Consider the following 23,470-nt stretch of genomic DNA (forward strand, 5'->3'; position numbering starts at 1 on the left):
TGTGCAAGGTTCTGGGATACACGGGGTGGGCAAACACAGGCATGGCCCCTGATGGCCAAGAGCTTGCAGCCCGGTGCGAGAGGCAGTTGTCAGATTGTTGAAGAAAAGATCTGTAAAACTACAGCTGTAATAAATGTTATAAAGGAGTCATTTGTGGCCCCATGAGCAGGTAGAACAGGGGTTGGCAGAGTCTTCATGGGAGCTTTCTCAAGATGAGACTCAGTTACCTGAACAGGAATTACCAGTGAGAAGGCCTGGGGTGAGCACTCCCAGTGGGGGGGGTCAGCACGTGCAAAGGCCCTGAGGCAGGAGGGAGCTTGGTGCATTCCAGGGGCTAGAAGAAGGCCAGAGTGTCTGGAGTACACAGGGCTGGGGAGTGTGCTGTAAGATGAGGCTGGAGAGGCAGGCAGAAGATGCAATGCCTTGAAGAGCAATTGAAAGGCCCTGAAGTATTTTAAGCAGGATGAGACTTGTAATCTTAACACGTCTAACGCCTATAGCCCTTCCTGTGTGTGAATTTACGAACTAAGCAATTTACATGTGTTACTTCATTCAGTGCTCACAATACCCTTATGAGGTAGGTTACTATTATTACCCTCATTTTACAGATCAGAAAACAGAGGCACAGAGAGGTTAAGGAACTTGCCCAAGCTTGCACAGCAAGTAAGTGGCAGAGCCAGGATTCAAACCTGGGCCATTTGGCTTCAGAAGCTGCATCTTGAACCTGCAACAAATACAATTGGCTCTAGTGAATTCAAAAGATGGAAGAGAGACGAGAAAGTACCATCCTCCTTTTTATCCTCCCTTCCTTGCCATTTATACCACTACACTAAGGGCAATCTGGTGTCTATGGCATTACTTCACCAATGTCACTCCAGCCGGTCAGCAGTGACCTCCATGCTACAATGCCTACGGGGTGCTATCCAGCTCTTATCTTGCTGAATCTCCTAGGTGGTCACTCTCTCCAGCCCCTGCCTGGCGCTCCTGAATGAGCCCAACATCAAGGACATAGCTCTCCCTCCCTCCACCTGCTCTGTCTTGTGACTACATTGTCCTGCTTCTCTGCCACCAGACCAAACTGGGCTCAAATCCCAGCCCTCCAGGTACTGTGTGACCATGAGTAGGTTTCACATCCTCTCCAAGCTCACTTTTCTCATCTGTAAAATGGGGATTATAATTACCAACTGAGGGTTGTTATGAGGATAAATGAGATAATACATATAATGCACAAAGCATAGTGCCTGGCATATTGTAGGTGCACAATAAATGGTGGTTATTAATATTCTTTTTCTAACAAAATTCACTTTTATGCCATGACATCTATACCTGTCCTCCCTCTTGATGTGTCTGTGGGAGGAGGTGAGCTCCACATCCAACATCTTGATCTCCACCCCTACCTGTCCTCCCTCTTAAACAAGTATCTATGATCCACACTCCTTTAAAGCCCAGCCTGGGAGTCAGGTCCTCATGGCCCGCCCATCTCTCTGAGTTCAGTCTCATTTTCCGGCACTCCTCCGGAAGCCCCCCCCCCACCCTGGGAGTCTGGTTCAGCCAACTTTCAAACACACCTTGTACTTTCCTACAGGTGGAACTCAAATGATGCCACTCCTTCTACCTGGAATGTCCAACAGTAACTCTACTCTTCAAGGTCCATTCAAAGTTTACCTCCTCTGTAAAACCTTCTCTATCATCTTCCCAGGAATAAGCCTTCCCTTCTCACAATCAATAAAGGAGCTAAGACACGGCTTATACCATTCAGGTGGCATTTGCCATAAATTGCCTTGTATTAGAACAGGGGGCCTGGGCTCATACTCCAACTCTGCACTTATTAGCTGTGTGACGTTGGGAAAGGACTTACCTTCTCTGTGTCTCAGTTTCTTCATCCATAAAGTGGGCACAACAACAGTTCCCACCCTCATGCAGCCTCTATAGGAATTAAATGAGCAACCATGCAAAGTCTCTGCCTGGTGCAGAATAATTCTCAATAAATGTTAGCTCTTACTATTATTATTATTGTCACTGTGGACATTCATGCACATAACTTAGCTCCCCATTAGATTATAAGAAGCAGGGACCATGTCTTCAAAAAACTTAACTTATATAGTATTTCAAAGTTGCCATTTAGCTCCATTTTACAGACGAAGAAACTGAGGCCCAGAGAGGTTATTAATTTGCTCAAGTACACACAGCTAGGATACGGAGACAGCTATCTTCAGACGTACAGATTCTCAGGTCTGCTTTCTTGTGACTGCACTGTTCACAGTGCCGTTCCCAAAGTGGACACACAGTAAATCTCTAATTAACAACCAGTGCAGCCAACAGTACAGGGTACAGGGGGACAACACCCCGAACATGGCCTATCCTCCAGCCCCTCCTTGCTGACAGCAGAATCAGGCTGATTTCGGACATGTGCCTGTATGTAGGAGGGATTTTGTCAGGAAGCTGGGTCATTATAACCGGACTCAAGTCATGGCCTGGACACTGTGAGATACAATTCCTCATCCTCCAGCCTAAGGAAGACTTGAAGCCCTAAGTCCCCACTAGAGGGCTCCCTTCTCCCCTTGCCCCCTCCCCAGGCTCAGTTCCCTGCAACTCCTCGGGCTACACAGGGAGCCCAAGCAGAAGGGGAAGGGCCTCACATCCCGCCATTAAGGCAGCAGTCATTGGTGCTGGAGATGGGGGCTGGTTAATTACCCGCCGGAAAGAACGGGGACGCTGAGGACAGGCCCCGGCTTTTGTGCTGCTCAGTGGAGCAGGTTAACATCTGCAGCTCAGCCCATTTCAAATTAGATTATCTGCTCACTTCCTGTCTTTGATCCATTCACTTGCTGGGCGCCTTCCTCCCGCCCTCCCCTGCCCTCACCTCGTGAGATGCCCAGGGAACCTGCCGTGATTCACCGGGGTCTCCATGTTGAGCTGCAAAGGGATCTGAAGGCGCCGGGGAGCTCGCTCTCACTCCTGGCTCCCCTGGCACTGGCAGGAACCCTCAGACTCCCTAATAACAGGCCTCAGCAACGTGCACAGCTGCTCTCCTGACGCAAGAGGAAGGCGGCCTTCCCACTCCACCTGCCGTGTGCTGGGGGGCCGAGGAGAAACTTGTAGGGTCCCATGGCACCTGCAAAATGTCTGGTGCCCTGTTCACTGGGGAGGCTGGGGGTCAACCCCACCCTTCCTCCCTTCTTTCAGGCCAGGATATGGGAACAAGGAGTAGGACCAGTTAGTCACCTGTCACACACACACATACACACACACACACAATCAAACCAGCCTGCTTGCTATTCAGAGGGAGGCCTTGATCAAGCCTTTTCAGATCCATCTGAGCCCAAGTCTGTGGGATTTACTCGTGTTCCCTGGACTGAGCCTACAGTGCTCGGAGTCAGGCCCAGAGGAGCATCAACATTCCTGGGGAAGCAGCAAAATCATTTGCAGGCCCAAGGGCTCCCCAGTGCTATTTCTCGAGCTGACAGCATACTCTCAGGGCTGGATGAATTTCTTTAGAGTTAAATTAAATTCCCCATGAAATATTTAGTTAGTTCAGCTCAGGGCTGCGTAATTGGCCTATGTGGGCAGATTTGAGGAAAGAACCAGGCTTGAGGAAAGAAGGGTTGGCAATTCATTCACGGGTGAAGTTGTGCAGCACAGGGGTCCAAGCTGGGTCAGGAGGCCAACTAGATATTGCTGACCTTTGACCTCTTATCACATGCTCCCATCTCTGGCCATAGGCCCTCTTGCCCTTCGGGGTCAGAGAGATGTATGTCTGAATCCCAGCTCTGCAATTCTCAGCTGAGCAAATTACCTGAAATCTGGGCTTCGGTTTCCTTACCTCTAAAATGGGCAAAAGCATGCCTATTTCTCGTGATTGTTGTGAGGATTAAATCCGGTAACCTGTGTAGATGGAGCTCAGGGGTAGTCTCACCCCTTACAATCCCCTCTTCCAACTGTAGCCAGTGGGGTGTTTGAAAGCTAAAGCAGATCATGCCATTCTCTGTATTGCCTTTTTACTCTTTTTTATGCCATGGACCCTGTTAGCGGTCTGGTGAGGTCTGTTAACCCCTTCTTTAAAAATATTTTAGGGCTTCCCTGGTGGCGCAGTGGTTGAGAGTCTGCCTGCCGATGCAGGGGACGCGGGTTCGTGCTCCAGTCCGGGAAGATCCCACGTGCCGTGGAGCGGCTGGGCCCGTGAGCCATGGCCGCTGAGCCTGCGCGTCCGGAGCCTGTGCTCCGCAACGGGAGAGGCCGCAGCAGTGAGAGGCCCGCGTACCGCAAAAAAAAAAAAAAAAAATTAAAATGTTTATTATATTTGCTGTATCAGGTGACTGTATTACACAATACAGAATTACATAGTTGTGATACACTGACCACGAGAGCCAGAGGTAGCTCTCATAGCAACATTCGAATGGTACCTTTGGCAACAAAGTCACAGGCATGGCTAATACCACTATGATTTGTTGCCCACATTTGTAATCGAAGGAAATTTTACATTTCAGTTTGAATTTAGAAAAAACATAGATGTAAATTTTTCCCTTCTAAGCTTATGTTCTCTCTTGATGCTCTCCTCAGACGCCTGGGTGTGCATGGACCCCGGGAAAGGAACCCAGAGAGACCCCCCAGTTTACTGACCGTGATTCCTTACTACAACCCACCAGGCATTGTGTGATAGGGCCACGCCCTGCTTCTCAAATATGACCAGTTCATTTGCGCCTTGGAATCCTGGCATTTACTCTTTCCTCTCCCTGCTCCACTCTGCCCTGGCCTTGGCGAGGCTGGCTTCTGCACACTCTGTTCGGATCTCAGAGTGGCCTTCCCAGAGTGTCCATCCAAAGACACCCTCTCCCTGACACTCTCTGTGTAATTTCCTGGGTTTCTTCCTTCACAGCAATAATCATAATCAAAAATTTTCTTGTTCATTTATTCATCTACTTGTTTATTATCTTTAAAGCAAGCTCCAGGAGGCAGGAAGCTGTTGTTTGCTGGGTCCACATGTGTCTCCAGAGCCTGGAACAGTGCCTGGCACGTGATAAGCACCAAACATTTGGTAAAGGAAGGCACAACCAAATGAATGAATAGATGAATCAAAGCAAGTAGGAGCTCAGTTCATGTTATTTTCTCACCTTGAGTCTTGACTCATTGTGTCATAATGTCTTGGCTAAGAGCGCCCATGCTATGGCCTCCCTTGCCACTCACCAGCCACGTAATCTTAGGCAAGTGACCTACCCTTTCTGTACCTCAGTTTCTTCATCTGGCGAATGGGACTGTAATAATACATACCTCATAGGTGTGTTGTGAAGACTAAACGAATAAATATATGAAAAGCACTTAGATCAGTGCCCGGAACAGAAAATGTTACAGAAGTGTAAGCTATTATTTTTTGCTGCAAGTTAAAGGATCAACTTCAATGTTATTTAAAACAGTAATTGTTTCAAGAAATCAATGCAGGTTTTGAAGAGAGAACAAAGAAATCCCATGATTGGAAAAGCAATATATACAATAGATGTTACACTGTGTTTAAGTAGTTGGGACGTGAAAAAGAAAGAGCACTGAGAGGTTGGGTCTAGGCAGCTTCCACGGATGCAGTGATGCCCAGGGAAGCTTGAACTCTGCTTCCTCGCCTGGCAGCACCATTACCATCCCCGTCATCATCCCCCTGATTTTCTGAAGGTAGACCACTGATTTACACATCAAAGAAAATGATAGAATCCTGTCTAATTTTTCAGGAGGATATGCTCATTCCTAATCCAAATGCTCCTTATTTCCCAATCAAACTCATAAAACCTCCAGCCCACGTGAAAACGTGGCCATCAGTAGGCCCTGCGATGAGAGGCGGGGGATTTGCACTGGCGAGTTCACACACTGCTGCCCGGTTCCCACCCCGCTGGCTGCCAGAGAAGCTGATTAACGATGGTCCGGGACACAGCGTGAGGCCCTGACATCGAGCAGGGCTAACCGGCCCACACAGGGATCAAACCTGCAGCCCTGACCTTTCAGATAGACAGCCTGCCTGCACTGACCAAGCTCGTTCTACACCTACTAGGGGCCTCTGGGTTTCAGGCCTGTGCGTGTAAAGCAAACTCAAGGAGGCTCAGACAGCAGTGTCGGCTGCAGGAGAAATCTGACAGTAGCTCTAGCTCACGGGGCATTCTTTTATTTCCCTTCTCACTTGTCAGCCCTGTATTTAGGAATGGCGTGATTCACAGGCCTGTTATTAGGACTGGTTTTTGTTTTTTGTTTTTTTTTTGTGGTACGCGGGCCTCTCACTGTTGTGGCCTCTCCCGTTGCGAAGCACAGGCCCCGGACGCGCTGGCCCAGCGGCCATGGCTCACGGGCCCAGCCGCTCCGCAGCATGTGGGATCTTCCCCGACCGGGGCATGAACCCGTGTCCCCTGCATCGGCGGGCGGACTCTCAACCACTGTGCCACCAGGGAAGCCCCCAGGACTGTTTTTGTTGGGTGAGATAAAGTACCACCAGTAGCTGGGAGCTCTGTTGACAGCCACAGAGAACTTATGGAGGCCTTCTCTTCACCCCCTCTCTACTCCAAGCCAATGAGCCTCCTCCACTGGTTCCCCCACCCCTTACTGTCCTGCTACACAGAAGGGAGGCCTGAGCTCGGCCTCAGGCTGGCCCCTGAGGTGTGCCAGGGCGCCAGGAAGGGTGAGCAAAGATCTTTTTCTCATTTCTTATCAGCATATGCACAAGCCAAAACCATTGCCAAGGGCAGAGGGTATTTTCTCAGGGATCCCTGCAGTTTTTCCGAAGAGGACAGCTAGAGATGCTGTCATAAACCTTTGGCCACTCCCCCTAGGTGATGAAGTGTGTCTGGTCTACTTCAAAGAGGTGCTGACAGGGCTCAGGTGTCCACCCATAATAACATCCCCAAAGTTCTTTTCCACAGACTGCATTTGAGCCCCATGGCGGTCTCAAGGCCAGCAGTAGCCAATTGAGAGACAGGAGAATAAGGCTCAGCAAACATGGCGTTCGGTTCGGGACGACAGTTACCTTCCGGGAGGAAGGAGGGTTTAGAGTGAAAGGAGGCATTTTGGGGGGCAGGGAAAGGAGGCATTTTGGGGGGCAGGGACAAGGGTCTACAAGGGTCTGCAGGGTGCTGGGGCTGGTGTATTTCTTGACCTGGATTGTGACTACGTGGGTATGTCCCCTTTGTGATAAGTCATCAAGTCGACACTTATGATTTGTGTACTTTTCTATATGTATATTTCAATTAAAAGGTTTTTTAAAAAGGTAAGTGACTTGCCCAAGTAAAAGAGAGAGTGGCTACCGTCAAGCCTGACACTCAGCATCCTGCTGACTCTTTGGAATAAAAAAGCCTGGAACATACATAGCGGGCTGCAATGGCTGCATTATTTGTGCCAGGGGCTGGTAATTCCACACGTAGGAGAGAGGGAAGCTCAGGCATGGTGAATCTACTGTGTATCTCTGTTTAAACACCTGTGTGGCTTCTAATTCAAGAAGGGCTAAAAGGAACATCTGGACGTTTTAACTGGATTTGTGTTTTGCATCTGGATGAAGAAAAGTCCAGATCCCTTGTCTGGTCCAAACAACTGAACAGGTTGTGAAACTCCCAGAGAAGCCGACTCTCTCTCTGCTCTGAACACTGGGCAAAGCCCTGGGGGGGACCTGGCGGAGCTGCAAACACCCTCCAGCACTTGCCAGACCCCACTCTAGATGGGTCTTGAAACCCAGAGGAGGGGGACAGCACTCTGCCCCACGTTGGACAGTGTTCTCGCAGTGTTTTGTGACAGCTGTCAGAGGGTCCTGGTTGAAGTCTGTGTCTTGATAGCTGTGCGCCCTTGGGCAAGTTTCTTAGCCCCTCTGAACTTGTATTCTCAGGAGTAAAGTATAAATGCTAACAGCTTCTAGTTTACAGAGTTGCTGTGAGGATTACATGAGTTAGCATACAAGGCCTGACACACAGAAAATGTTCACCACTCAATAAATGTTTACTGCTATTATTAATATCCTGTTTCTGGTTCTGGCATCCTGCCTCCATCCTCTTTCCATTTGTCTGAAGCTGCTGAGACCTGGCCTCTGCTTTGGGCTGCACCATCCTGCCTGGTGGGGTTTTTGAAGGCTGAGCTCTTCTACCTGATTTGCTCCTATGGACTCCCCTTCACTTTTGATCAGACTGACACCAGCTGACACATTTGCTGTACTTACTGACCACACCTACTCTCTGTTTTGATCTCCCGCCTGTATTCCACTGTTCATCACCCCCTGGCAGCCAGCCAGGCCCCCAGTCGGCCACCATCCAGGAACCCAGCAGGTCTGCTCAGGGAGTGTCCTGGATTTGGATAAGGGATCCATTTAGCAAGAGCTGACAGTCCTTCTGAGCAGTTCAAAGTCACTGAATGGACCACCTGCTGCCAGTTTTAGAGATCTACGCCTTCATTCTGTTGCCTAAATTGCAAACGTAGACACAGCAAGAGCAGAAGTTTGTCATCAAGCAAGGGAGCACATCTGAGGGCTGCAGAAGATATGGAATAATGCCGTAGTTTCTGCACAGGGTGGGGCAGAACGGGGCTCTCAGAGGGCTATCTCCAGAGCTGCCAACACTGCCATTGGCACGATTGAGCCAGGCCTGGTTCTCACGCTGACAAATGGTGGGATGTTAGTTGCTGCTGACAAGCTACAGCATGGCAAGAAAAATAGGCTGTGAATAAGCCCCCCGAAGCATATAAGGGTTCTGGCCAGGAACTGAGATGGCGAGGCCAAGCCATGGCAACAAGCAAGTGGAAACCGCAAGACCTTCTGGTGCAAATTCATCTCCGTGAGTGAGGGATGGCCAGAGAACAGAGGGAAATGTCACATTTGGATGCTCTGAAGCAGGCATGTTTATTCCTAAGAAGGCAAGGGATAAGCAGTGCCCGCCTGCCGGGGGTAGGGAGCTGGGGTGGGCAGGGAGCCACAGTAGCAGGATCTGATGACCAAGAGATTGCTAGGTGAGCAAAGCATGGCATGTGTTCAGGGCAGCTCCCCACAGTACTTAAGGGGACATATTACGGACGCATTTGAGTTTGGAGTCTGATTCTGTCACTTCTCAGCCCCATGACCTTGGAAAAGTGAACCTCAGAGCCTGTTTCCTGATCTATAAAATGGCGATAAGAATACTTTACCTTGTAAGGTTCTTTGATGATTAAATGAGGTAATATTTGTAAAGCAATTAGTAGCACTGCATCTGGCACGTAGTAAGTGCTCAATAAACAGTGCTCATGACTATCTTTAGTGCAAAATCAGTCAAGGGACAGGCAAAAGGTCAGCCTAGAGAGTCACGGGGTTGAGCACAGCACACAGGAGTCTCAGGGGAGGTGACTCAGACGTCCAGATAGGCGATCCGGGCTCCTGCTGCATGGCGTTCATGGTGTCACCCCTCTCCACCAACACACATACTCGAGGAAATAAAGCTGGCAAGCACAAGGGGGAAGCTTTATTCCAAAGGCAGGTGGAGGATAAATGTGTGTGTGATGCAGGCTGAGTGGACACCCAGCTAGGCCGACTAACTTAAAGAGTGAAGAAAGGGGGATGTGACTTGGGGGGCAAGATAGAAGACAGGGTCAACTTTAGAGTCAGACAGCTCATCCTGGGCATTCCCACCCCATGGGGAGAGGAACGAGGGGTGAGGTGGCTTAAGCTCTTCTTTCTCAAGGCAGTGTAGGTCTGGGAAGTGGGGCAGGATTGAGCATACACTGGGGCGAGCTGAGGGCGCAGCTGTGGGGACACGGGGAAGGCAGAGCCAGGAAGGGAAGCAGGGATGTCCAGGAAGCGTGTTCAGGCCCCGTGGCTGCCCTGGGAGGACAGGCCCAGGGGAAATGTCATCTCCTGCTGCCCCAGCCTGCTGAATGCACCAGCACTTGTGGGCCACTGGTGTGTTTTCCCTGTTACCAGTCAAAGGGATCATCTGAAAACCTACAACTGGTTCTGGCATTGAGATGTTCTGTCCAGGCTCTGAGGTCCTTGGACTCAAGGGCTATAGCGGTTAATTCCTCTACACATGTCTTCAAAGCATCCCATCCATCTACCCATCCATCCATCCATCCAACCAACCACCAATTCATCTATCCATCCACCCATTCATCTACCCATCCATCTATCCCATAATTCCTGAGTGCTGTGTATGCTGGGGCCTGTTCCAGGTGCCACCGGCATACAGATGAACGAGACAAATGTAGTTCCTGATCTCAGAGAACTTACATTCTAGTCTCATAATAAGAAAGGTGATTTCCGTTGGTGATAGCTTCTTTGAAGGTCATACAACAAGGTAATGTGGTAGAGAGAGATTCAGAGAGAGGACGGAGGTCCCTTAGGGTGGCAGAGAAAGAATGCTTCTTGGAGGAGGTGATATCTGGATTAGACCTAGATAACAAGGTAAAAACAGTAGACTGGAGACTTGGGGAAAGAAGTTTTTGCTAGAAGGAAGAGCAAGTGTACACACCGTATGCTGGAACAGGGCATACTATGTACAAGGAACAAAGAAAAGGCTAGAGAGTGAGGGGCCAGCGATGAGAGATGCAGGCCCTTGTGAGCTCTTAGTCATTTCTCCGGATTGTAGGGATGTTGGTGAAATTGTGGCTGGTGAAGGCAGAGCGTGTTGCTCACTGAGCAGGTGAGCAAATGGTAGCCCAGGGAGATTCAGCCAGCGTAAAGCCAGGGATAGACCCAGACTTCCAACTCAAGGTATTTTTTTTCTAAGATCAAGAGGACAGTTGGGGCTTCCGTGGTGGCGCAGTGGTTGGGAGTCCGCCTGCCGATGCAGGGGACACGGGTTCGTGCCCCGGTCCGGGAGGATCCCACATGCCGCGGAGCGGCTGGGCCCGTGAGCCATGGCCGCTGAGCCTGCGCGTCCGGAGCCTGTGCTCCGCAACGTGAGAGGCCACGGCAGTGAGAGGCCCGCGTACAGCAAAAAAAAAAAAAAAAAAAAAAAAGGACACTTGTACTTGCCATCAATGCCACCACCTTGTTACCTAACAGAGGTGACTTCTCCCCCAAGAGATGACCCAGAGACCATCCCTCTGGAGGGAATTCCTGCACCTTGTGCCCCCTTTTCCTGCAGAGTGTAAGGACAGGGGGTCAGAGAAGCCCGGCAAGCCGCCACAGCTCCAGACAACCTTTAGAAGGCAGCTGGAGCTCACTCCGCAGGAACACAACCAGACACGTGGTGCTTCAGTTTTGTATTGATCGATTACACTTTTGTAGTGTCTAGACAGGTGTGGCAAGGAGGGATTAACCCAGGCCAGCCTGGGAGAGGAAGGACCTGGCCCTGGAAGAGTACATCTCATGGAAGCAGGTGGACAGGCAGGCCTGTGTATGTGTGTGTCTGGGGAATGGATGGGGAGGGAGCTGAGGAACTGGGCTTTCGGCCTGGAGAGGAAGTGCAAGCAAAGCCTTAGGTGGAAAGCTGGGTAACAGATGGCAGGGAAGGAGAGGACAGGGCTGCCTCTCTCTGAGAGTCACTACATGCCAGGGACAACAAGGAGACTATAGTTCATTGATTTCTCATAATAACCCGGGGGTGGATGCTATTGTGTCCATTTTGAGGATGAAGACGTGGAGTGGGGTGGGTCAGAAACACTGGGTGGCTTGTCCAAGCCCACACAGAGGGCAGGGATCTGCACGTGGGGGGCCGGCAGGGGGTATGGGGTGAAGGATAGGTGAGAACGCTCAGCGCCCCCCCATTTCACTACCATCTGCACCCTGACGACCCCCAAACGGAACTCAGGCCCAGCTCTGCCCTCTCGCTGGCCTTCCTCACCCACCTTTCCCCACATACTGTATTCCTCTACCTCCAAGTCCCGCCGGCACTTCAGACCCACGTCATCAACTGCGTCTTTGCCGTCTAAAGCTTCTCTTTTTCCAGGGACTGTTTCTCAGTCCATGACTCTACCAGGCGCCTGTCCTCCAAAACCGAGACCAGGAGTCAGCCAGAGTCTCCCCTCTGCCCCCGCCATACCACCTCCCTGCTCTCTCTCCATTCAATAAGCAAGCCCCACCCATTTTACCTCTGAAATTCCTGTGTAATCCATCACTGCCACTCGGACCTGACTGCTGCTGGCATTACTCAAGTCTCCACTGGAATTACTCAGTAGTTTCTGCACTGGCCTCATTGCTCCTAGCTCCTCCCCAGTGCATCCATCCAGTTTAGTGGATGCCAAGGGCACCTGTGGTCCTCGAGCTTGCTTGAACATGCATCACAGCCACCTGGAGGGCCTGTGAAAATGCACATTGCTGTGCCCCACTCCAGACTGTCTGATTCAGTAGGTCTGGATGGGACCCCAGAATTGGGGTTTCTGACAAGTCCTAGGTGATCCCGATGCTGCTGGTTCAAGAACCACACTTTGAGAGCCACTGTTCTAGAATCGATTTCCAAACCAAAGATCTAATCATACCACTGCCCCACTGAAAGAGACTCCAGCCACTCCCTACTAGCTTTAAAATATGGTCCCATCTCCCTGCAATGATCTTCACAATCTGTCCCAGACTCTCTCCAGCATCACCTCAAGCAGCTGGCTTCCCTTCACCCTAAGATGCAGAGACGTTGCACTATTCGTATTCCTTACACCTGTCATATATTTCAAACTCCGTGTCTTTGCCCACACAGTTCCCTCTGCCTGCAGCTCCTTCCATCTTGAGGCTTGTCAAATTCCTACTTATCCGTCAAGGTCCAACTTGACTGTAACTTCCCTTAGAGGCACCACAGTATGTTAGAATGACCGTGGACTTTGATGACAGGCTTGGCTTTGAATTCCAGTTCAGTCACTTGTTAGCTGTGTGACCCTGAGTTCATCTCTCTGTTAACATGGAGTTAACCTCAGCATCCTCATTATAAACGGTGAATGATGACATTTATTTGTAAGAGGGGAAATGATGCGTGAGAAATGCCTGGCAGGTAGTAGGTACTCAGTAAACAGTAGCTATCATTATTGTTAACTCTGCTCTAAAGCCTTGCCTAGCTCTGGAGCTGAATTACTTCTTTTTTCCTCTGTTCCCATAAAATTTTGTGTATGATTCCATTTTGCTTATATCACATGCTGTGGTCTCATAATTTTTATACACTAGGGCTCATTCCTAGTAGAGTTGAAGCCATTGTACAAATTATAGAAATTGATCCTCCTAGCAGACTTAGTGGGCACACACCTTGGCGAACTAAAGGTATCTTTGAAGGAAGAAAATTGACAGGTGGATAGAGCCCCAGACCAGAGCACATGCTTGGTAAGCAGCGTGAGGCAGGTTTCAGGCCCCACTCACCCCTTGTACTGTATACAACCTGCACAACCATCCTTGGAGTCTCTATGTAGGTAGAATATGAGCCCAGTGAAAGTAAAACCTGGGTCCTGTTCAACCTGAAGTCACAACCAATGTTGAATCAATGCATGTAGGCCCAAGTAATATTGCCCGAGGATGGGACGCACGTAAGTAGTATTAATAGGGCCTGGCCCCAGGTTCAGGAACAGGATCCTTACCCCTGGGGCAGGGGACAGTGCAAGAACCAGGGTTAGCAACATTAGAGACTCAGGCTTTGGAGAATAACCAGCAGCTGAATTACTGGGTGCTTTGGGGAACAAGACAGAGGTTAAGTGTCCACGTGCTGAACTGGACCTCTTGAAACGACCCCTGACCTCAGACCACAGCCTGGTGCATGGCTGAGCCTGCAGGTGACACCTCACCTCTCCATGTGAGGTGAGCAATCAGGACCAGAGGGTCCTTAGGAGACATTAAGATACCACTTTCCATAGCTTCCTTCCCTACCCTTGCCCCAAATCAATTCCCTACTGCCTGTCTCTTCTGTGTCACAGCAAGCCAATCTCTCAGAAGGCTTTCAGATGCCTTAATTAATCCATTTTCGTTTCCCTAGCAGACCCTCACTCCCCTTAACAGCTGGTACTCGGCAGGGAAGGCGGAAATAATTCCCAAGAAGTGAACCTTCTGACAAATTTCCCAGGCTGCTTCTAGACACCCGTGGCGTTTGGAGGAGTTCCCAGTCTGGAGCTGCTGGGGTAGCTCTGAACATAAGTGAACTCCAAAGCCCCCTGGGATTCCCATCCATATCAACTCCTTTAGCGGAAGAGAACATTCACGGGGGTCTAAGGACAGCCAGGCAAAGGCTCTGCTCTCTTTTTCTGAATCTGTGGCTGACCTTCTCTGAGCCTCATGTGCTATGATCCTGGGGAGGGAACCGGCTTGGCACTGCTTCTTGGGAGATGAGGATTTAAGCTGTGCACCCTCACAGGCGATGTACAATGTCTTTCCTTGGTCCTGCCCTGCTTAGGGCTCCCCCAGCAACCTGCTCACCTCTCTCATGCCCACACTAGAGCACACGTTTCTTTTACGTGTCTATCCTCTGCCTACCTCCATACCACCTCATCTGTAAGCTCTCAAAGACAGAACCAAGTCTCATCTGTCCTCTGACCCCACACCTCTAGCACAGTAGCTGGCTCACTGTGTTAAATTGCTACCTGCTGATGGATTAATCATTTGACGGCCCTGTTTTCTACGCCTCGGGTTGACAGTTGGGTTGATAGAAACCTGCTGAGGAATGAACTCCCTAAGTGTATTCAAGGCATGCGTATCAGCTGGTGCCTTGCTCTGCATGATCCGAGGGAACTAGCTGTTAACACCTGCCTGTGTCCCAGGCGCTGTGTTAGGTGCACATGGATATCAGGATGAATAAGACACTGTGCTTGCCTGCAAGGAGCTGGTGGCCTCACTGCCACTAAGAACCCGTCCCAGAGGTCCCCGTTCAGAAGTAATTTCTGCCTCCTACTCTGCTCTTTATATATGATGCAGTTTGTATTTGTAACAGAGCACTTATCCTGTACAACCCTGGACAGCTCCTAGAGGAAAGGGACCTGGTTTCAAATCCTAGCACTTCCAGGTGCTGGCCTCTCTGGAGCTGTGCATTCTTGGTCTATAAAAAGGAAGTAGTGGGCTTCCCTGGTGGCGCAATGGTTGAGAGTCCGCCTGCCGATGCAGGGGACATGGGTTTGTGCCCCAGTCCGGGAAGATCCCACATGCCGTGGAGCGGCTGGGCCCGTGAGCCATGGCCACTAGGCCTGTGCACCCGGAGCCTGTGTTCCACAACAGGAGAGGCCACAACAGTGAGAGGCCCGCGTACAGCAAAAAAAAAAAAAAAAAAAAGGAAGTAGTTATAACACCCACTTCCTGGATAACAGGGTTGAGGATGTAAGTGTAATCCATGTGACCCTCTCACACTGGCCACCCAGAACCTCCTCTCGTTTTGCCATTCTCCTGGTCCAGCCTATTCCTTCCTCTCTATTCTCCTAGCAAGTAGACGCAGAGGACAGGAAGGCTGAACCAAAATCACTCTCCGGTCCAGCCACCAGTTCTCACACGCCCCTGGTGATGCAGTAAGACGAGCACAAGACAGGGGTCTGAATAGGGTATGAGTCTGGGCTCTGGCCGCTTGCTGTGAGTCTGAGCTTGGGTTAATTGCTGACTCTCTGAGCCTCCATTTCATCTGGAAAATGGAGTCACAATCCCCGCCATGCACAGATAAATGAAATAGTATGTCTAGAGCTCCTGCCTAGTGCCTGGCCCTTGGTCAGCAGCCATCACCGGCCCCCTCTCCTTCCTGGGGGCTCAGCTTTGAACAAGGAAGAGGTGCCTTCAGCAGAGGACACCCCCATTCTAATTCTCTACAAAGCCATGGGAATGGAGAGGAAAAAGAAAATCTGAAGGCCCATGGCGGAGCCCTTCACTGAAAGCTGGTGATAGACAGGTAGGGAGGTTCACAATCATCGCAGGCTGAGGCTCCAGAGGCCCAGCCACAGTCTTCTGGGGGCTGTGCACCTCACCCCTGAATGCAGAGAGAGGGAAGCAGTCACAGAGGCAGACAGCAGAGCCCAGCTGCATGGGCGGCAGCAGATACAGTCATCTCAGAAGAAAGGCTGTGCGGCTGCAGTCTCCAAACTGCCTTTATTGGCTTTTGATCAGGTGGGTGAAAGGACTCAAGTGACAGAAAAGAACCTCTGAGAACTCAAAATGAGGCAAAGAGTTGTAAAGGGAGAGTCTGATGAGAGATGGACAGCAAAGGCGGTTGTGGTCCAAGATGCAGCCCAGGGCTCTGGCCCTTTTATTCTCAAGGACAACAGCCTGTGGATAATGAACCAGACAAGATGGATTTCCTCCCTTCCCAGGTCTTGGGGGGTGGTATGCAGGGACCACTGCTTGACATGCATCCCTCAAGAAGCCATTCCAGGAAGGACCTTGCTCGGAGTCAAACAGCCCTCCCTCTTCTCCCGAGAGGCAGGATGAGCTGAACCCATGCTTAAAAGTCTCCAGGAAAGGGGGGCTCCCTCACGCAGTAGGTCCTAGAATTTAACGCTGAGACCCCACACCGTCGCCATTTTCTCCTGCACATCCTCACCGCCATTGGCTTCCTTCGGGCCCCATCCCGTCCCCCTGCATCACTGGACCACCATCTGATGAGTATACCTGCATCTGGTGTTCCCACCTCCCATCCATCCCCCTCTCCCTGTCGGACTAACCTTCCGGAATCAACGCCAATTACGCCACTCTTCCCCTCCTGGTATAAAACAAACAGACCACCTCATTCTTCAACAGCTCCCCATTAGCTCTCTGGACATAGTTTAAGTATCCAACCATTTAAATCCTGTCACGATTGGCCCCTGCCTACAGCACTCCTCTCCTCCACTCCCTGCAGCACCTGACACCAGCTGCAGAGAACCACTCACACTGCCTTTGCTGCACCTAGAATATTCTTTTCTACTGAGATGATGCTTCTCCATCCTCAGTACTCTGTTCAGTGGTCCTTTCCTGGGTGAGCCCTTCCCTGTTCATATCTGTACATACCTTGACAGTGCTTCCACCAGACCTACCCCTGCCACTCACTACCCACGTGACCGTGAACAGGTTCCTTATCTGCTTTGCGACTCAGTTTCCTCACCTGCAACATTTGGTTATTGTGAGGACTAAATGAGTTAGTATAGTCAAGCACTGAAAACAGTGCCTGGCCCACAGGAAACACTTAGTAAATGTCAGCCATCGTTATTCTCATCATTATTAATATTATTAATAGAGCATGTATCACACTGTACGGGAGTTCTTGGTTTGCCTCTTTGAGTAGATCCTGAATTCCTTACCAGCAACCCCTCACATCCACATGGTGCTTGTCAGAAAGGGAGCACTTTGATGAATGAATGAAGGAATGAATGAATTGTTGAATTAAAATTGGAGTTCACATCTTCCTATTTGAGTAAATGCAGAGACCAGGCTTTAAGGAGGAGAAGAATGCCGTCCCTGAGTCTGGCCGTCACATGCGGAAAGAGTCGAGCTTTCAGTTTTAGTCCCTGGATCTGTACCTTGATTTTAAAGAATAGAATTCTATGACCTATTTGCAGTTAAAATAGTCTCTGGCTTCAAGGTGAAAAGGAATCCCAGGGGACTAGTTGTATTTTTTTTTTTTTTTTTTCGTTCAGCAAAATGGCTCTGGACAACTTTCCCAGTGGATTAAGGCCACAGACAGCCCACCCTACCAAGTCTCTTACAATCCTTTCTCCCAGGGAACCAGGAGGGGAAATGGAATGAGGTATTTCAGCTTCATTTATACTTAATTCATCAAAATGTCATTGGTAAGAGCTATTCGATGTCCAAAGCTTATGAGCCTTGAATCTAAGCCTTCTAAAGCCCTTTTCTCTTTGAACCTAAACGGGCCGTTCTGCCAGCATGGCGTTGAATGCCAGCAGGGTACTTGGTTCTGAGCTTGGAAGCTTGAGGGGGGTCTCTCTCTTCCTGAATGTGCTTTGCTCTCTCCCAAGCTGGGCCCCAAGGATGTGAAATGCAGTCTCTCGCCTTCCAGGGTACCAGTGCTCAGGGCTGAACTGACAAGGATACCTCACACACACCGGGCGAGAGGAGAAGGGGTCAGAGAGCTCATCTGTCCAGCTCTTCCGCTTTAACGATAACGTGTAATTCCTTTATGGGCCAGAATCAGACATGGGTACCAAATTCTGGGCATCCTCCAAATGTTCTGCCTAGAAGGACCTCTCAGGAGGGGACGCCATTTGTGACTGGAGGCAGATGAGGCCGTAATTCCAGCAGGAGAGGCCATATGCTGTGGTTGAGGACTCAGGTGCCCATTCGCTGGCTGTGGGACCTTGGGTGAATCATTTGTATTTCTAAGCCTCAGGTTGCTCACCAATAGGACGGGGATAAGGATATTCACTTTGCAGAGCCATTGTGGATGATAAAGAGGCAATGCTGTGAAAGCAGTTTCAAACATGAAATCAGTGCACAAGGGCTTCCCTGGTGGTGCAGTGGTTGAGAGTCCGCCTGCCACGGCAGGGGACGCAGGTTTGTGCCCTGGTCCGGGAAGATCCCACATGCCGCGGAGCGGCTGGGCCCGTGAGCCATGGCCGCTGAGCCTGCGCGTCCGGAGCCTGTGCTCCGCAACGGGAGAGGCCACAACAGTGAGAGGCCCACGTACCGCAAAAAAAAAAAAAAAAAAAAATCAGTGCACAAATGTGGGGGGCGACTAGGACAACACCCAGGACAGACACACCCCTGACTGTAGTGCTTCCCAGTTATCCACTGCGGGAAGAAGTGCTCGTGTCTTGGCAAGGATTCCAGATCCCTTCATGAATGCGCCGTTCCCCCCCCCTCTCTGTCCTGCCCACCTTGACTGTCATTACCCCCCACCCCCCGCCACGATGCTCCAGCCACGTGACTGTCCCTGCCTCTCCTCAATCCCTGAGAGATGCATTCTCAACTCCCAGCAGCCACTTGCATAAACGATTTCATTTTAAACAATAGCCAACCTCCCAGCTCCACAGCTCCTTCTAGCTACAGCCCTTTATCTTGCTTTCCCATAAGAGCGAAGCTTCTTTGAGGAGTATTACACAATGATTCAACCGTTGCAGTCTGATTTCAATCCAGCCACCCACTGAAACCGCTCTTGCCCGTGGCTTCTGCACTGCTAAACCTGATGAAGGCTCTTCTGTACTTCCTTTCAAGAGGTGGGAAACTTCTTTACCCACTCTCTCTCAGCAGCCTTCACAGGCTCTCCTCCCTCACCTCCCTCTTGAACGTATGATTTTCTCCCTGGGGATTCCTTCTCTCCTCACAGCTTCAGTAACCATCTACATCCACTCCCACACCTAGAGCTTCGATCCGCTGAGCCCATTCTAGCCAACTCTTGCTGAATATCCCTACCTGCGTGTCCAAAAGGCTTTTCAAAGTTACCATTTTCAAAGCTGAAATCATCCCCCTCCTTCCTCCCAGACCTATTTTTCTCCTGAACTTTCCACCTCAATGACTGGCACCACCATCCACCCAGATGTCCACGTCAGAAACCTGGGTGTCATCCTACTCTTGTCCCTCTCCCCTTGGCCACATCCATTTGGTCCCCGAGTCCTGATGATTTATCTGTTAAATAGTTTCAACAGGTTACAAAACAGCATAAGCATTATGATCCAGTTTAAGGAAAAACTTGTGTAAAGTATATACTCATTAAGAAATCAGAAGGGCCCATATGGAAATGTTAACCATGGGTATTACTAGATGGTGGAATTACAAGTAATTTTTTGTCTTTTAAAACATACATATTTTGTAAAGACTGCATACCTCTATATAAAAGAAAAACTGTTATCTTTAAAGATAGCCTCTGAATAGGTACCTTCCTCTAACTCCTAAGTTACTTTTGGTTCTCATCAACTGTTGGAGCAACATGACCTTCTACCCGGTTCCCCTACCTCCAGGCTTGTCCCGCCCCTCCACATTCCATGCTGTAGAAGGTCATATAGGACCTTCGTCAGTGAGCACTGCCCACTTCCTAGCCTTGCTTTCCACCATGCTCTGTTCCAGGTATAGTGACCTGAAACAGAAACTACCATATGCACCTTCCTGTCTCCACGCCTTGGACCCTAGTTCCTTCCCACCTGGCATGTTCTTCTCTCTCCATGTCCCTCCTCTCCCTGGCCAACTTCTCCTGGTCCTTAAAGATTCAAGTCAAGCATCACCTCCTGCAGGCGTTTTCCCTACACATCACAAGCAGAGTCAGGAGGCTGTCCTCCAGTCCTCTCACCATCCCCTATCCCTCCCCATCCTATAGCCTTTCTCCCTCTGCTTTTACCCAACTGGTCCCCCATCAAATAGTGACCTAGGGACTACCTCATTCAACTTTGTTTCTGAATACCTTGAACAATTTCAATTAAAAGCTCACTTTAAATAAATTTATTGGGGTGATACAGGAGGAGGCTGAGGCTGTTCTGAGGGCATCTTCTTCTTCAAGCTGCTCTAGTCCATCTCCTCCTCTCTGCCAAGTATACCTCCACCAAGACACACCATCACTTCTGTGCAGTCCTGCTGTGGGCTCAGCTGTGAAGGATGTGACTGGAGTAATATAAATCCAAACCCAAGAGGCTCCCAAACAGACATGGTTCTCATCTCCCCTGCCCAGACACAGCCCTGGGGGTGAGAGGCCAGCCACCTGGCCCATTTTATGTGAATCCACTTGTTTTCACTCCAACCACACTCCTACTTTTAATGGGATTTACACCAAAAGACAGGCTCTGATGATTTCTAAACATAAGCAGAAAATATGCTTGAATGCTCTTCCGCGACCAACACGCCACATGTCCAAACCGCAACGGTCTTGGGTAAGCAGGTGACAATGGATGGGATATGGGGATATATGTGTCCGTATAGCTGATTCACTTTGTTATACAGCAGAAACTAACACACCACTGTAAAGCAATTATACTCCAATAAAGATGTTAAAAAAAAAAAAAAGCAGGTGACGATGGATGTGTAAGACTGAGGCTCTAGAATGCCCAGTGGAGATGACCCAGGCCTCTACTCTTTACTGCACATCACTCCAACATCCAGGAAGCTACTGCATTCCTCAAACTCTCTAAAAAAAAGAAATTCCTGTATGTCAAACTTTCTATGCGTGTGTGCATACTCACGTGTATGTTATTTTAAATCCTTACAAAAATTCTTTCTAGATAAACACTGAAGCCTTGGGGGATGGAGCGGAAAAGATAAAATAAGTTGCGTAAGAACACCCAGCTAGTAAGGGGGTGAATTGATGTTAGGTCTAACTTCAAGATTCACGCTCTCAGAACACGAGCACTGAAGTCAGACAAGGGCTTAAATGCTGGCTCCAAACTCACCAGCTGTGCGATCTTTGGCAGGTTACTTAAGCTCTCTGAGCCTGTATTTCCTCATCTGTATAAGTGACAGATTTAGGTGCCGTGACCTCTGAGGTCTCTTCCACTTGGGACATCAAGTAGCCCCAAGGCTCTACTGTTACAACCTCTGACTTGTTCCTGTGCAGCTTGGGGAAGGGGTCATACAGGAAGGATGCAGGCTCTAGGACTACTGTGATCCTAGGGGAACACTGGGGCAGACACATCAAAGCGTTGAACCCCGGGGCAGAGCAGGGCCGGGGTCACGCACTCCTGCCCAGAATAAGCCCCCACTCCGTGGCATTCAGACGACCTTCTGGCAGATATGCTCTTCTCATTCTTCACACATCAGCTCAAACATCATTTCCCAAGGGAAGCCTTCCCTCCCCTGTCCCCTTGCCTCTCAAGGCTGGACCCCTCCCCCGCAGGTACCCTCTCATAGCTCCTTCTACTTCCCCTTTCTTTGTACTTAACACAGTGTGTTAGTAATATCCTGCTGTGATCATTCATTAATATCTGTCTCTCACTAGTAAGATTCATGAGGGTAGTGAGTACGTTTATTTTGTCCCCCATTGTATCTCCATTGTCTAGGAAAGAGGAAAGTGTTCGATGGATCTGTATTGAACGAATGGGTTAATTAGTTAAGTAATTAATACTACGCAGTCAAGTCTTGATGAGACCAAAGCAGCAGTGTTTTGACTTGCAAGCCGACCTGGAGTGAATTTTAAGATCCTGTCTGATTGCCCAAGTCGTTCAGTACGAAGCTGCATGTCCTTGAGCCTTGGATTCCTCTCCTCTTCCTGCCAGTCCATGTCACAGCTCATTTGGGAGTTGATAAGGGGATGGCTGTGCACTGACTCTGACATCCCTGAAGTCACCCCACCAATCACCAGGAAGGCCAAGGGGGCTGAAGAAACAGGCTCAAGGTGACAGAGTACATCGGTAAGAAGGGAAGGAAAAGGCCTAGCATTTCAGCTTTCTGGGGTTTAACCACTGGACTGCATCTCTACCAGGGCATCCCAACAAGAGGACTGCTTCGGGAGGGGCTCTGGGACTTCGAGAAAAGCAGCACATCCTTTGCTGTGGAAGGAAGTGTGGGCATCGTCAGCTGGGGGCTTGAGTCTCAAAGACAGCAGACAGCTCCCTGAAGAAGTCTTCACCCTCCCACTCTGCCCCTGTGAGAGGCTCCCAGGGCTCCCTGGGCCTTCTGCAACCTTCTGTTGATTGTTTGCAAGCCTCTCCCTGACAGCAAAGCCTCCCTCTGGACTCTAGGAACTGGACAGTTCACCGTCTCGCTGAACAAGTCTTGCCGCTGACCCCGCTGGGTCACTGCAAATGCTGTCAGGCAAACTCCTCACCACTGTCCCACCTTGGCTCTCAATTACCTTCTCCATGCTCTTGTCTATACAGAACTTTTCATCATGCATTGCCAAGGATCACTTATTTAATACCCGGACTAACACTTTTATCCTTCAAGACTAGGATTTAAAAAATGTATATTTTACCCCAAGTTTGGTACATATAAAGGGTTAAGATCATATTAATTCAATGGATAAAGAGGAGGGAGAAAAGAAGGAAAGAAAAAAGCAAGCAAGAGTGAAAGGGAGGGAGGGTAAAAAGGAAGGAGAGAAGGAAGGGCCTAGACTTATGCAGACCTTTCTTGGTGACATCCCACTCCAGCTGAGGTCGTGTTCTTAGGTGGGAAGAATGTGGGTTCTGGAGTTAGACAAATCTGGGTTCAAATCCCAGCCCCGTCTCACCCTAACTGTGTGGCTTCAGACAAGTCATTTAAGCTCTCTGAGTTCAGGTGGCGCATTTGTAAAATGAGGATAACAGCTAACTAAAAGGTATATTCCCAGAGGATTAGAGATAACGTATGTAAAGCACCCTGCACTTTGGTACTGGCTGGGAGGCTGCAGGGGCTCCTTCTGCACTCGGAAAGCACAGAGAGGTAGGGACTGGTTCAGGAACCAACCCATAAGAACCTAGGTCTGTGCTCTCCACATTGGATACCCATCACCTTTCCTGAGCAGAAAAACTCAGTTATGGAAATATGGACAGTGAATGAGTAACAACCAAATTAATTTTTACAGACGTTAACAGTATATACCAAGAAAACAAGAGCTCTGCCCCCGCAAGAACTTTCTATAGCCTTGCTCTAACCTAACGACGACTGACGCTCTATGACGCTCACCTGCGTTTTAATTGAGTCTCTGCATTCACCCTGAAAATCTACAGTCTGCCCAAGTGCACCTTGGCCCTGGGTCTGTAAAAGCACATTAAGGAGAGCAGAACATAA

At 49.7% G+C, this 23,470-nt stretch overlaps 1 protein-coding gene across 1 annotated transcript in view; it reads right to left on the minus strand.

Annotated features, from left to right (window-relative positions):
* GRIK4 (glutamate ionotropic receptor kainate type subunit 4) overlaps positions 1 to 23,470 on the minus strand; it is a 308,388-nt gene that overhangs the window by 50,395 nt on the left and 234,523 nt on the right. The gene's annotated exons all lie outside the window — the stretch shown is intronic.

Source organism: Monodon monoceros, unplaced genomic scaffold, assembly GCF_005190385.1.
Source record: "Monodon monoceros isolate NGI ecotype Baffin Bay Population unplaced genomic scaffold, NGI_Narwhal_1 Super_Scaffold_7, whole genome shotgun sequence".
In the NCBI taxonomy this organism is placed as follows: domain Eukaryota; kingdom Metazoa; phylum Chordata; class Mammalia; order Artiodactyla; family Monodontidae; genus Monodon; species Monodon monoceros.